Raw genomic sequence first — 13,322 nt, forward strand, 5'->3', positions numbered from 1 at the left:
CGGGGGGCGGGGGGGGGGAGTCTGTTCTAAGATCTGTTTTCACAGCTAATTGTGCTCCAAGAAAGAATGAATCATATTCACCACTATACTACACAGGATGCCAAAAACTAATGACTTACAGAAGATGCTGAGGCGTTTCCATTGTGGCTCAGCGGTAATGAATCTGACCAGTATCCATAAGGATGCGGGTTAGATCCCTGGCCTCGCTCAGTAGGTTAAAGATCTGGTGTTGCCGTGAGCCGTGGTGTAGGTTGCAGACGAGGCTCAGATCTGGTGTTCCTGGGGCTGTGGTGTAGGCCGGCAGCTGTAGCTCCGATTCGACCCCTAGCCTGGGACTTCCATATGCCACAGGTGCAGCCCTAAAAAGCCCCCCCCCCAAAAAAAAAGCGGAGAAACTTTAAACTGTGCACAGATGGCGAAGAGAGGAAATGCCCCCTGATTGGCTCTGGTATCCAGATGTAAAAATCCCAATAGTGTCAGAGCTGTGTGCCTATGAGCACCTGTTGTGACTAAATGTTAACTGGAAAGTAATTTCCCTTAAAAGGAAAATTGGGTGTAAGTCCCCGCTGTGGCACAATGGGTTAAGAACCTGACTAGCAGCTCAGGTGGTTGTGGAGGCAAGGGTTCAATCCCCCAGCTGATGTAATGGTTTAAAGTATCCAGCATTGCCCTACCTGTAGTGTAGGTCTCAGCAGTAGCTCTGATTCAGTCCCTGTCCAGGTACTTCCATATGCTGTGGTGCAGCCATTAAAAAAAAAAAGAAGAAGGAGGAAAATTGAACTGTTTGAAGCTAGGATTATTTAATTAGGAAAATAATTAGTTTTATAAAAATTGCCCTGTTTTGGATGAGAGGGACAACCACAGAAAGCCCATTTTGCACAGACTCATACAATTCAATAGGAAGATTAAATGTATTTGCTGACTTAATTTAGATTAAATCTGCCCTGGATTTAATTTATGTTGTATGATGTTAAATTGACTTAAATAGAACAGGTCACCAAATCTCTAGCTGATTTCAGATAGAATGTCAATTTTCCTAACTTGAATTTTTAAAAACTTCTGCTTCATCCCTCTTTGTCTGATTTTTTTTTTTTATTCTAGCCAGACTGTTAGTGAAGTCAAGTAATTTAAGATACATGCTTATTGCTGCCTAAGTACTTTAAGGGTGAAAGAGTCTAGATATGGGTCAAAAAATCCCTTCATTGTTCTCTTTGTTCTCCGTGCAGACTCTTCCCAGTACCTGGGATGTGAGGTACCATTTAAAAATCTAGGAGTTTGGGGAGGAACTCCTGTCTCGGCTCAGCAGTAACAAATCCATGCGGACATAGTTTCGATCCCTGGCCTTGCTCATTGGGTTATGGATCCAGTGTTGCTATGGCTGTGGCAGCTGCAGCTGCAGCTCTGATTTGACCCCTAGCCTGAGAACTTCCGTATGCCATGAGTGTGGCCCTAAAAAGACAAAAATAAATAAATAAAGTCTAGGAGTTTGGGAGTTCTTGTTATGGCTCAGTGGGTTAAGAACCCAATATAGTGTCTGTGAAGATGTGGGTTCAATCCCTGGCCTCACTCAGTGGTTTAAAGGTGAGCCACCAACTTGCCACCAACTGCAGCATAGATCACAGATGCAGCTTGGATCCGGTGTTGGGTGTTGCCGTGGGCTGTGGTGTAGGCAAGCAGCTGCAGCACTGATTTGACCCCTGGGCAGGGAAATTCCGTATGCCTGAGGTGCGGCTATAAAAAGGGAAAAATAAATAAATAAATCTAAAAGTTTGGAGTTCTCGCTGTGGCATAAAGGGAAGGGTGGCATCTCTGCAGCATTAGGACGCAGGTTTGATCCCTGGCCCAACTGAGCAGGTTAAGGACTTGGCATTGCTGCAGCTGTGGCTTGGATCTGACGCCTGGCCTAGGAACTCCATATGCCAGCACGGTGGCCAAAAAAGGAAAAAAAAAAAAATTCTGGGAGTTCCCTGGTGGCCTAGAAGTTAAGGACTTCGTGTTGTCACTCCTGTGGTGTGGGTTCGATCCCTGGCCTGGAAACTTCTGCATGCTTCGGGCATGGCCAAAAAAAAAAAAAAAAAACAAAAAACAAAAAACAAAAAAACTAATATTGCAGCTTTTCTATGCCATCAGTGGCAATCCAGAACAAACTGACATCAGTCCATCGAGATGTACGTGGACGTTGTGTGCCGGGGAACAGTTCTCAGCCTGGAAAAACGCCCAGTGCTACAGCAGCCGGGGCAGCTGATCTGAAGCTCAGTGACCGGACTCTTTCCAGTGTCAGGCTGCCTGTCTCCATCTGAGGAGCAGCAGAAGCTACTTCTGCAAGTACTACTCTTTTCATGTAAAGCAACAACATCAAACACCCTTTGATAGTAAGATACGACTGGTGACTAGGTGTGTTACGGAATTTATTTTGAAGTTAGGCAATTATGACCAAAGATAAAGGAGAAAGCCCCAGAGTTTGCTCCCTGCTGGTTTCTCCGCTTCCTGCTTCCTAACCAAAGAGAATATCCCTGCACCAGAGGATTCTGGCAAAACACACAGACCAAAAGGACCAGTACAGACATTCACTGAGTACTTTGTACACAGCAGAACCTGTGACTAGGTGCTAGGGAGAAAAGATAAAAACACAGTCCTTGCCGCTGCAGAGCTAGTGTCCAGAAGATGTCTATGGAGAGATGATTTCGAGGTATCATGACAAACACTGAGCTAAAGGTAGGAATGTGGGGCTGGAGGATCACAGAGGGGAGTGTGATTAGTCCTGCTGGAGGAATGAAAGACTGCGTCTACAGAGGAGGTATTATTTGAGTTGGGCTTTGAGGGATAAGTAGGAGTTTCCCAGGTTGAGAAGCAATGGATGCTCTCACCCCAGGCTAAGAGGGTGAAGTGTGTGCAGGGGGCAGGGAGGTGCCTTTGGGTTTGAGAGGGAGAGTCTGTGTGGCTGGGGCAGATGGTGGAGAAACGAGAAGAGGGTAGACTGTGAAGAAAGAAAACCAGCTGTTATTCCACATGCAGTGGAAAGTCATACGGAATACCTGAGCTTGAAAATGGTAGGATCTATTTGGCTTTTTAGGAAAGCAGTGCTAGGGATGCAGTGGGTGAGAGTGGACACTGGGCCAATGACGACAAGGAAGAGGGGGCTGGTGTAAGGCAGTGACACAGTGACAAGGATGGGATTCTGCGGTTGAACCCCTATTGGTTTTTTTAATTTTTTTTATTACTCAATGAATTTATCACACCTGTAGTTGTACAATGAACCCCTGTCGTTTAACGTGGGGAGTGGGGAGTGAGTGAGATGGAGGCGCTTGACATTCCTAATTCCGCGCGCCAGCTGGATGGTGATGGTAGAGGACGCATCAGGTTAGGGGCAGCGGGGAGCGGGAGGGAACAGGAAACGCCATCCAAACCATCAAGTCCTCACCAAGTAGCTGACGTGGAGATGGAAGACCAAGCCCCCAGTCTTCCAGGGGCGATGCTCTCCACGTTGCTTCCCACAGACAGAGGGGAGGTCAGGATGCAGACGCCAGCTGCGGAAGGCTGCAAACTGAACGACAAGACCAGCAAGCAGACTGCTCTCTGTCTCTGACTTTCAGCCTTGTTCCAGTGCAGTGGAGTCAGGCCGACCTGGTTTAACCACCAGGCTGCCCACCTCCCCTGTCCTGCCCCAGTAGCCTCTGACACCCCTTCTCCCCATGCACCCATCTTCCCAATATGGTGGGGGTTTTTCCTTACTTTTTCTTTTATTAGAGCATAATTGATTTACAATGTTGGGCCAATTTCTGCTGTACAGCAAAGTGACTCAGTCATACATATATATATAGCTTGTTTTTTATAGTCTGTTCCATCATGGTCTATCCCAGAAGACTGGATATAGCTCCATGTGCTGTATGGTAGGACACCGCGGTGTTTCTAAAACTAATTATGACTGGAGACTTATTTGTCCCTACACCTAGGCGATAAGCTCCATGAGGCAGGGCCATAGCTGTATCCTCACGCTTTGAGGGCCTGGACATACAGGAAGCTCCATAAGTTGAGCAGTTTTGGGGACTTTTTTTTGGGGGGCCACGCCCGCAGCATGCAGAAGCTCCCGGGCCAAGGATCAAACTCCCACCACAGCAGCAACCTGAGTCATGGCAATGACAATGCCAGATCCTTAACACACTGAGCCATTTGGGAACTCCTAAAAAGCTCTATAAATTGTTTTATGTGGTGGACAACTGCATAAATAAGTTGATTTACAGTAACTTTGTGGACTTGAGCAAGTAAGTTACCTCACATTTCTAGGCACTGTCTCTGCAACTGTAAAGAGGACATGTACTCCCCATAATGAGTATATTCTGGGGGTTCGGTGTGTGACTAAGTGAAGAAGGTCTGCTGCAGGAACTGGCACTCGTAAAACTCTATAAACAAACCCCTCTCACCCATTTCCAGGCTGGAAAGTTCATCCTTGCATAAACTTCAGTACCTAGACTAATGCATGACCCTTCCTTGGAGCCTCTCAGTAGAAGTGGTTCAGGGAGTTCCCATTGTGGCTCAGTGGGTTATAAGGATCCATGAGGATGTGAGTTCAATCCCTGGCCTTGATCAGTGGGTTAAGGATCCAGTGTTGCCATGAGCTGTGGTGTAGGTTGTGACATGGCTTAGATTCCGAGTCGCTGTGGCTGTGGCTGTTTTAGCTGCAGCTCTGATTTGACCCCTAGCCGGGAACTTCTGAAGGTACAGCTGTAAAAAGCAAAAAAAAAATAATAATAAAATGAAATAAAAAGTTGGTTGAATCCAACACACCAAAGAAAAATGTCCCCTAAATAGTCTATTACTTCTAGGTGTCCCAAAAGCAGAGCAATTCTGAGGAAAAAGGATGCAGTCTCCCTGGGAGAAAACATCTGGTGTATTTGCAGGTCCTCGAAGCTTCTTGCTATCACTCTTAATTATCAGAGTATTCCTCAGCCAGGATGCCCTGTGGCTGCCCTCAGCGCCCTAAGGCTGATCTCACCTACTTGGGATTAAAAATGATGGGGCCTAGGGAAGAGGATGACAGGGAGAAGCAGCAGGGAGACAGGACTTCAGAAGTGTTTCTGCTTAAAAGGCATTTTCTCGGCTGTTAGGTCAGGGCCCAGAGTTCACAGCGGCGGCGACAGTGGTCAAGCACGTGGAGAGCCCACTCCCACACTGGGAGCCTGGGGCCGGCCAGCCGCGCAAGGAAGAAAGCCCTCACCTGCACTTCCGGCCAGGATGCTGTCGTCTGTGGACCAGCTGAAAACCCCGAGCTAATCCTCTAAATGCCTCAGTGAGCCCAGGGCCAAAGGAACCCTTGAATGGAGCGGTATTGACTGAGCTTTGAGGAGATGAAAATTCCCAAGAAGACATTCCCCGGGGGCCTGGGTTCAGCACAGCGGGGTGGGGGGATGGCTGCCAGCCTCTGGGTGCTTCCGGGCACTGGAAGGGTGCAGGCTGCTGTGTGACGTTGACACCTGTGTCCCTCCCAGTGAGAGCTGCCTTAGGGCAGAGGCAGCACCCGTGATTAATAGTCACTTCGGAATGGAAAGTTTTATTATGGCTCCTGTGTCAAAACCAGTTTGATTTCCATAAATTTTGCGTTTCTTAGAAGAAAAATCAAAGTGACGGAAACAAGCCCGTCTTTGGCAGAATCTCACAGGAAATGTTCAATCAACGAAAGATGAGAGGGGCAGGTTGATGAGGGGAGACAGACTGCAGGATATATAATCAAAGAGTCTTGTAAGCGCTCCCCAGGTCAGAAGGTAACTCCGGGGGTGGGGGGCGTGGCGGGGAGAGGACTGGCTTTGTCAGACGTATTGCCCTTAAAAGTGGGCCAGCTTCTTGAGACGGCCTGGGCGGAGCCAGGGAGCCTGGGCGGAGCCAGGGAGCCTGGGCGGAGCCAGGGAGCCTGGGCGGAGCCAGGGAGCCTGGGCGGAGCCAGGGAGCCTGGGCGGAGCCAGGGAGCCAGACCATCACTGCCTGTGGCTGCGGCCAGCTCGCTAACGCTCAGCTTCAGCTCCTCACTTCTGGCTCCTCCAGACCAGTCTTCTGGCATTTTGTGATGGGGGGTGGGGGCCGGTCACCATGTCGCACACCCCAGGGACACCGCTTAACCTGCCAGGGACCTCCGTTTGACCACATCAACAGCCTCATTTCTCCTGACGTGCCACTGGGCGTCTAGATGGAAACAGCACCAGGAGCCCCAAGCTTCCTTCGTCAAAAACAAAAAAAAAACAAAAAAAACTAGGTAATGTTGCGACTCATATATCCTAATCGCCTTGCCCACCCTATCCTTTTTTTTTTTTTTCCTTTTTACAGCTGCACTTGCGGCACATGGAAGCTCCCAGGCTAGGAGTGGAAAAGCTGCTGGCCTATGCTACAGCCACGGCAACACCGGATCTGCGCAGCATCTGTGACCTGCACTGCAGCTTGCAGCAGCGCCAGATCCCTAACCCACTGAGCTAGGCCTGGGATTGAACTCTCATCCTCTTCTTCCTCTGCGCCCTGTAATCGCTGACACACTCGTCGTACGCAATATACGGAGGTGACAGTGACAATAGATGCTCCTATGAAAAGGCAAGAAAAGATGAAAAAAAAAAAAGCTGTGTCTCAATACACATTAGCTGGAAACAGCATCCTTGCTATGAGCCACTGCAGGGGTCACTGTTGGGACGAGGGCAGACGCACCTGCGCGGACTGAGTGGGGTACCTCTCTAACTTAGGGACCCGATGTCATTTTGTCTATGCCACTTAGTGTCCCAGCAGCCAACACTCACCACGTGTTTGAAACCTGAGTGTCTCGTTTTTCTCTCTTCCCTCCTTCTTTTCCACTGCACCCGTGGCATATGAAATCCCGGGCCAGGGATGGAATCCGAGCAGCAGCTGTGTCCTGCGCCGGATCCTTAACCCACTGCTTTGGGCCAGGGATCGAATGGATGCCTCCACAGGGACAAGCTGGATCATTAACCCTCGGCACCACAGTGGGAACTCCTGGGTGGTTTATTTTTCAACTGAATGATATGTGTGTTTCTAGAGTAGATGACAAGGCCCTTTAAGCCCTTTGGTTCTATGAGACTCTCATATGAAGCACCAACTTGGAAAGCAAGGCATCTTCATAATTCCCTTTGCTTTTTCTCTTTACTGTCATTTCATAGTGAACACACTGGGGGAGGAGGACAAAAACCTCAGAAATCCAGTGGAGGGCAACTGGGTTTTCATCATCTTCCTTCTACACCTGTATGCCCCACACTCTTTCTTATCCTTTTAGAGTCTTTCTCCCTTGCCTCATTTTTCTTTCTCTCTCTCTCCCTTCCTTTCTCTCTCTCTCCCTTTTCTTTCTCTCTCTCTTTCTTCCTTCCTTTCCTTCCTTCCTTCCTTTCCTTCCTTCCTTCCTTCCTTCCTTCCTTCCTTCCTTCCTTCCTTCCTTCCTTCCTTCCTTCCTACTTTTTCTTTCTTTCTTGGGTGCATATGGAAATTACCCCATATGGGGATGAAGGAGCTGTAGCTGCTGGCCTACACCGCAGCTCATAGCAACACCGGATCCTTAACCCACTGGGCGAGGCCAGGGATCGAAACCAAATCCTCATGGATACCAGTCGGATTGTTTCCCCTGCCCCACAACAGGAACTCCTGCCTCATTTTTCTTCATTTTCTTTTCTTGTCTCTCTGCATCCTCACAATTAACCCCGCTTAATTATCCTTTTTTCCCTTAACCCAAATGTCCCATCACCTGTGATGGGGTCCTGGGGCATTCAGAGCCTAGGGCTCACAGTGAGCTGATGGTGGCCCTGTCCAAGCTGGGGAGTGGCCTCCCCTGTGAGGGGGGTCGTGATCTGAAACGTTGCTGGTAATCTTCAGGGGCCTTTCTGTAGTGTCTGTAAGTAGGAGGAGGGGTGGGGGTGTTGGAGGGGGAGGGCAAGGAGCAAAGGGCTCCCTGTGACGCTGTGTGTGGCTTTGGGACACAGAGAGTGGACCTGAGTGGCATCTCACATACTCCAGGACTCTCTTTCAGGGAAGGGATGAGTCAGAGTGTCCTACTGGCCTGCAGCCTCTTCCCCAGGACAAGGCAGGTTCTGCCATCTCTTGGTTTTGATCCTAACCGGGGTCTGGTTCTTTTTCCTCAAAAGTAGGGGGTGAATCCCATTGGGTTATGGGACCCTAAACCTGCCTAGAGCCCCATTTCTGAAGAAGCAGAATTTAAAGAATGAATGGCTGTGGTGACTGGTGTTAACAATTCTGTGTTGTGGGAGTTCCCATTGTGGCTCAGCAGTAACTAAACTGACTAGGAGCCACAAGGACAAGGGTTCCATCCCTGGCCTCACTCACTGAGTTCAGGATCCAGTGTTGCTGTGAGCTGTAGTGTAGGTCGCAGATTCAGCTCAGATCTGGCGTTGCCGTGGCTGTGGTGTAGGCTGGCAGCTGTAGCTCCAATTAGACCCCTAGCCTGGGAACTTTCATATGCCTTAAGTGCTGCACCCCCAGAAAGACAAAAAACAAAAACAAAAGCCAATTCTGTATTGTGAACTTGAAAGTTCCTGTGAGAAAACAAGGTCCTACTGTACAGCACAGGGACCTAATGTGTATCTAAACTCCTGGGATAGTCCATAATGGAAAAGAATATTAAAAAAAACAACAACAACAGTAGGCATTCTCATTGTGGCTCAGCAGATTAGGAACCCAAGATAGTGTCTGTGAGGATGCAGGTTCCATCCCTGGACTCGCTCAGTGGATTAAGGATCTGGCATTGCTGCCAGCTTCCGCGTAGGTCGCAGACATGGATCGGGTCCGGCGGTTCTGTGGCTGTGGTGTAGGCTGGCAGCTGCAGATCCGCTTCAACCCCTAGCCTGGGACCTTCCATATGCCTCAGTTGTGGCCCTAAAAAGAAAAAAAAGAGAAGTTCCTGTGAGAGTAGAGCTTTAATGCTCTCATAAGAAACAACAACAAAATGGTAATTAGGTGAGGTAAACAATGCATTAACCTTATTGTCGTAAACATTTGCAATATCTGTATCAAATCATCACACTGTCCTGAAACCTACATAGCTTTACATGTCAATTTGTTTGTTTCCGTTTTGTTTTTTATGGCCTACACCTGCGGCATGCAGAAGATCCCTGGCTGGTGATCGAACCTGTGCCACAGCAGTAACAACACTGGATCCTTAACCCTCTGAGCCACCAGGGAACTCCTCATGTCAATTATATCTCAATAAACCTGGGGGAAAGGATAGCCACCCGGAGCTCTGCACACAAGGGCTCAGGAAGCCTCCTGGAGGGGAGAGGCTGTGGACTTGAATCCCTGGAGGTTTCCTCCAGTTGTTGGGAGGGGGGGCACGGCTAGTTGTAGAATCTGGTCCAAGCCTCCTCAGAACTTTGGTCAGAGAGAGCCATGGTTTACTTCTAGGGAGCTCCATTTTAAAGATGAATACACTGAGGCTCAGAGAGTTCAAGCAACTTGCCCAGGGTCACACAGCTAGGGACATGCAGACCTTGGATTTGAACATAAATTTTTTGGTTCCAAAGTTTATTCTTTTCTCTGTACCATACTGTACAGCTCATTAACTGAAGGCCAGTCCCCAAGGGATGTTGGGGAATATAATGATTTTCAGGTGACAACTGTAGGAGTAAGTCGCTCTCTTCTTTCTTCTTTTTTTCCTTTCTGCCCTGGCGCTCAGTGGCTTGATGTGGGATCTCAGTTCCTAAACCTGGGATAGAACATGGGCTGCAGCAGTGAAGGAGCTGGGTGCTAACCACTAGACCATCAGGGAACTCCGCAACCTCTTTTTCTTAAATTACCCTTTTTGTAAAAGGACCATAGCAAGTGATTCAGGTGAGCTAATTCACAGGCTGTCAGCCAGGCTGTTCCCTCGCTTACATGTGGAAAGTTGATGCAGTTGGTTTTCTTATTAAAAAAAATTTGTAAATATCTGCTGCCTGTTTGACATTCAATTTAGACTCTGACTGGTAGAATCAGAGTCTTTGGCCCCATAACTGTTCACAAAGGAACAGAGAGCTTGGATGAGGCGCTCTGGGGGCAAGCGGAGGGCAAGGGTTGTCACCCTGACTGGGAATGCCAGGCTCAGTTCCTGCCCGACAGGGTTAGAAAGCAATCTTTTTCTTTTTTAGAGCCACACCCGTGGCACATGGAAGTTCCCAGGCTAGGGTTCGAATCAGAGCTACAGCTGCCAGCCTACACCACAACCACAGCAACGCTAGATCCGAGCTGCATCTGTGACCTACACCACAGCTCATGGCAACGCCGGATCCCCAACCCACTGATCGAGGTCAGGGATCAAACCCTCGTCCTCATGGATACTAGCCGGTTTCACTACCGCTGAGCCACAAGGGAGCTCCTTGGTTAGCTTTTCTTTACCTTGGTTCCTTCCGCCCCCTTGTGGCCAAGAGTGAAGTGAACACCCAGAAGGCCCAACGTAAGTTCCAGGTACTGATCCCAGAGGCATTTTCCAGCTTGGGAGGGAAATTCTCTATGGAACAGAACCCCTTCTCATGAACCTAGGTACTTCCCCATCTTATGAAAGTGAGTTCAAGTTTTCTAATTACAATAGAAACACGTTTTGTTCCACCCTTATTTTTTTAACTGATCATCAAATTTACCAAAACACATGGCTGTACCATATTTCAGAATATGAATGTATTATAGTTTAAGAAATCCTTTAAATGTTGGCCATTTAGGTTGCTTTTAATTTTTTTGCTACTGTAATTCATTCAAGATATTCAAAATAAATCTTTGCACAAGTCTGTTTCCTTGAGTCCAGTCCTCAGACATAGAATGTCAGGGTATGAAATTAACATAAAATATAAAACAACATAGTCTTGAATCTCTGTCCCTTGTGCTGGGAGCCCTTTCCCTCTCATCCACCTGACTCATCCTTTCACCGCTGGGTCCCTGGGCTCCGAAGTTTCCTTGGAAGAGGCCCAGGGACAGGGCTTGCACCTCCTCTTCTCCAAAGTTGCCATCAGCTACTCGATGCATCCTCGCCCTCAGTGTCAGAATTCTGGAGTCCTTGAAAACAAGTGGGCCCTTTCTTTTTAAAGAAACAGGGACTTAAATAACACCACTGACAGAGTTCCCGTTGTGCCTTAGCAGTAAAGAACCTGACTAGTATCCATGAGGATGAGAGCTCAATCCCTGGCCTTGTTCAGTGGGTTAAGGATCCAGCATTGCCAAGAGGTGTGGTGTAGGTTGCAGAGGTGGCTCGGATCCTTCCTTTCTGTGGCTGTAGCTAGAGGTTGGCAGCTACAGTTCCAATTTGACCCCTAGCCTTGGAACTTCCATATGTCACAGGTGCGGCCCTAAAAAAGACAAAATAAATAAATAATACCATGGCTTCAGAATCTTAATTTTCCTTCCACTCAGGGCCATGGAGTCGTCAAACCTTCACAGTGGGGCTTCTCAATTTCGTGGGGTCTTTTTTTCTTTTCTTTCCTTTTTTTTTTTTTTTTTTTTTTTTTTTTTTGGTCTCTTTGCCTTTTTCTATGGCCGCTCCCGTGGCATATGGAGGTTCCCAGGCTAGGGATCTAATCGGAGCTACAGCTGCTGGCCTACGCCAGAGCCACAGCAATGCAGGATCCGAGCCCCGCCTGCAACCTACGCCACAACTCACGGCCACACCAGATCCTTAACCCACTGAGCAAGGCCAAGGATCGAATCCGAAACCTCATGGTTCCTCGTCGGACAACGGGAACTCCTGTTTTTCATTTCTGAAGGAAAAACTATACTAACCTAAGATTCTCCCTCCCAAAGGTACTCAGGCAGATGAGCAAGTTTTCCGATTAGAGCAGGTGATCTGTGTTGGGGGCCCCCCTGGAACGCACATGGCATGCACAGGTCAGGGACATGTCGGGGTGTGTGCTCAACCATGAGCACGGTGCCCTGTACATAATGAGCACTTGGCAAATGTCTCAGCAGCAAAGTCTAAAGCCCTGTCCCTGCTCTAAATTTCTGACTCCAGAGATTTTACAGGAGAAGAACGCCATGTTATTAGGATTTTTTCCTATGCTTTCTGCACGTCCCCAGAGTTTTAGAGCCCAGTGTGTGCGTGCATGCATTTGTGTGTGTGTGTGTGTGTGTGTTGGCAGGGTGAGAACCTGCTATAATTTGGAGGTGGCCAAGGCCAGAGGCTTGATATGGATGTTCAGTTATAACGTGGATCCTGCTTAGCCGACAGGACCAGAGGGACAGGAAGCAAAGGAATGATTCCCTCTGCAGCTGCTGTTTTCCTTAATTTCTTTCATCACTTTCCTGCAGCACGTGCTGGGGGAAAGAGGAGTCTCTCCGTGCATGACCTGGGACAGGTGTTTTCAGGAGAAAAGTCTTTGGGATTTCCCTTGTGGCCTAGCAGATTAAGAATCCGACGTTGTCACTGCTGTGGCACCAATTTGATCCTTGGCCAGGGACCCTCTGCACGCCTCGGGCATGAAGCCAAAGGAAGAAATGTTGCCAAATTCCCATTCAAAGTGCCTTTACAAGGAGTTCCCATTGTGGTTCAGCGGTAACGTGCCAGACTAGTATCCATGAGGTTTCAGGCTCAATCCTGGCCTTGCTCAGTGGCTTAAGGATCCAGCGTTGAAGTGAGCTGTGGTGTAGATTGCAGACATGGCTCAGATCCCGAGTTGCCATGGCTATGGAGTAGGTCTGCAGCTACAGCTCTAACTGGACACCTAGCCTGGCTTTCATATGCTGCAGGTGCAGCCCTACAAAGGAAAAAAAAAAGTGCTTTTTACAACCTTTAATGGCCTGCTTTACCAGACAAAGGCCACGTCTGTGTCAAAGTACAGGCTGGAGTTCTGGTTCTGATATTCATATGTACCTGAATAAACAGAGGTTTGCCTGTATAGCTTTGAATCACTTACAGCGTATTTTCATCTTGTGTAATTAACTAAAGAACACTTTCCATATGTCAGGTAGATTGTTATGTGCTATGGACACATGATTTCGCTTACTATCCACTTCAACACTCTGAAGCAGACCTTACTTAGTTATGTTGCATGGACGTAGAAGCTGAGCATAGAGAGGTTAAGCCGCTCAGCAAAGACCAGAGTTGGCCGAGCTGAGATACACACCCAGGCTCTTTTGACTCCAAAGCTCATTTTATTTAGCCTACTAAGTTATATTTGCTTTGCTGATAACATTGATCTTATTCTGCCTTCTTTGGCAGGTATTTGTCCAAGTCTTCCATTATGAGTCCTTTGGGAGCATTCATCTCACTTATCTCTTATTAGCCTGAAATGCTTTACCTCCAGCAGGGAAATAATATTTGTCTTTTTTTTGTTTTTTGTTTTTTCTAGGGCCGCTCCCACGGCATATGG

The sequence above is a fragment of the Sus scrofa genome, chromosome 17, assembly GCF_000003025.6.
Source record: "Sus scrofa isolate TJ Tabasco breed Duroc chromosome 17, Sscrofa11.1, whole genome shotgun sequence".
In the NCBI taxonomy this organism is placed as follows: Eukaryota; Metazoa; Chordata; class Mammalia; order Artiodactyla; family Suidae; genus Sus; species Sus scrofa.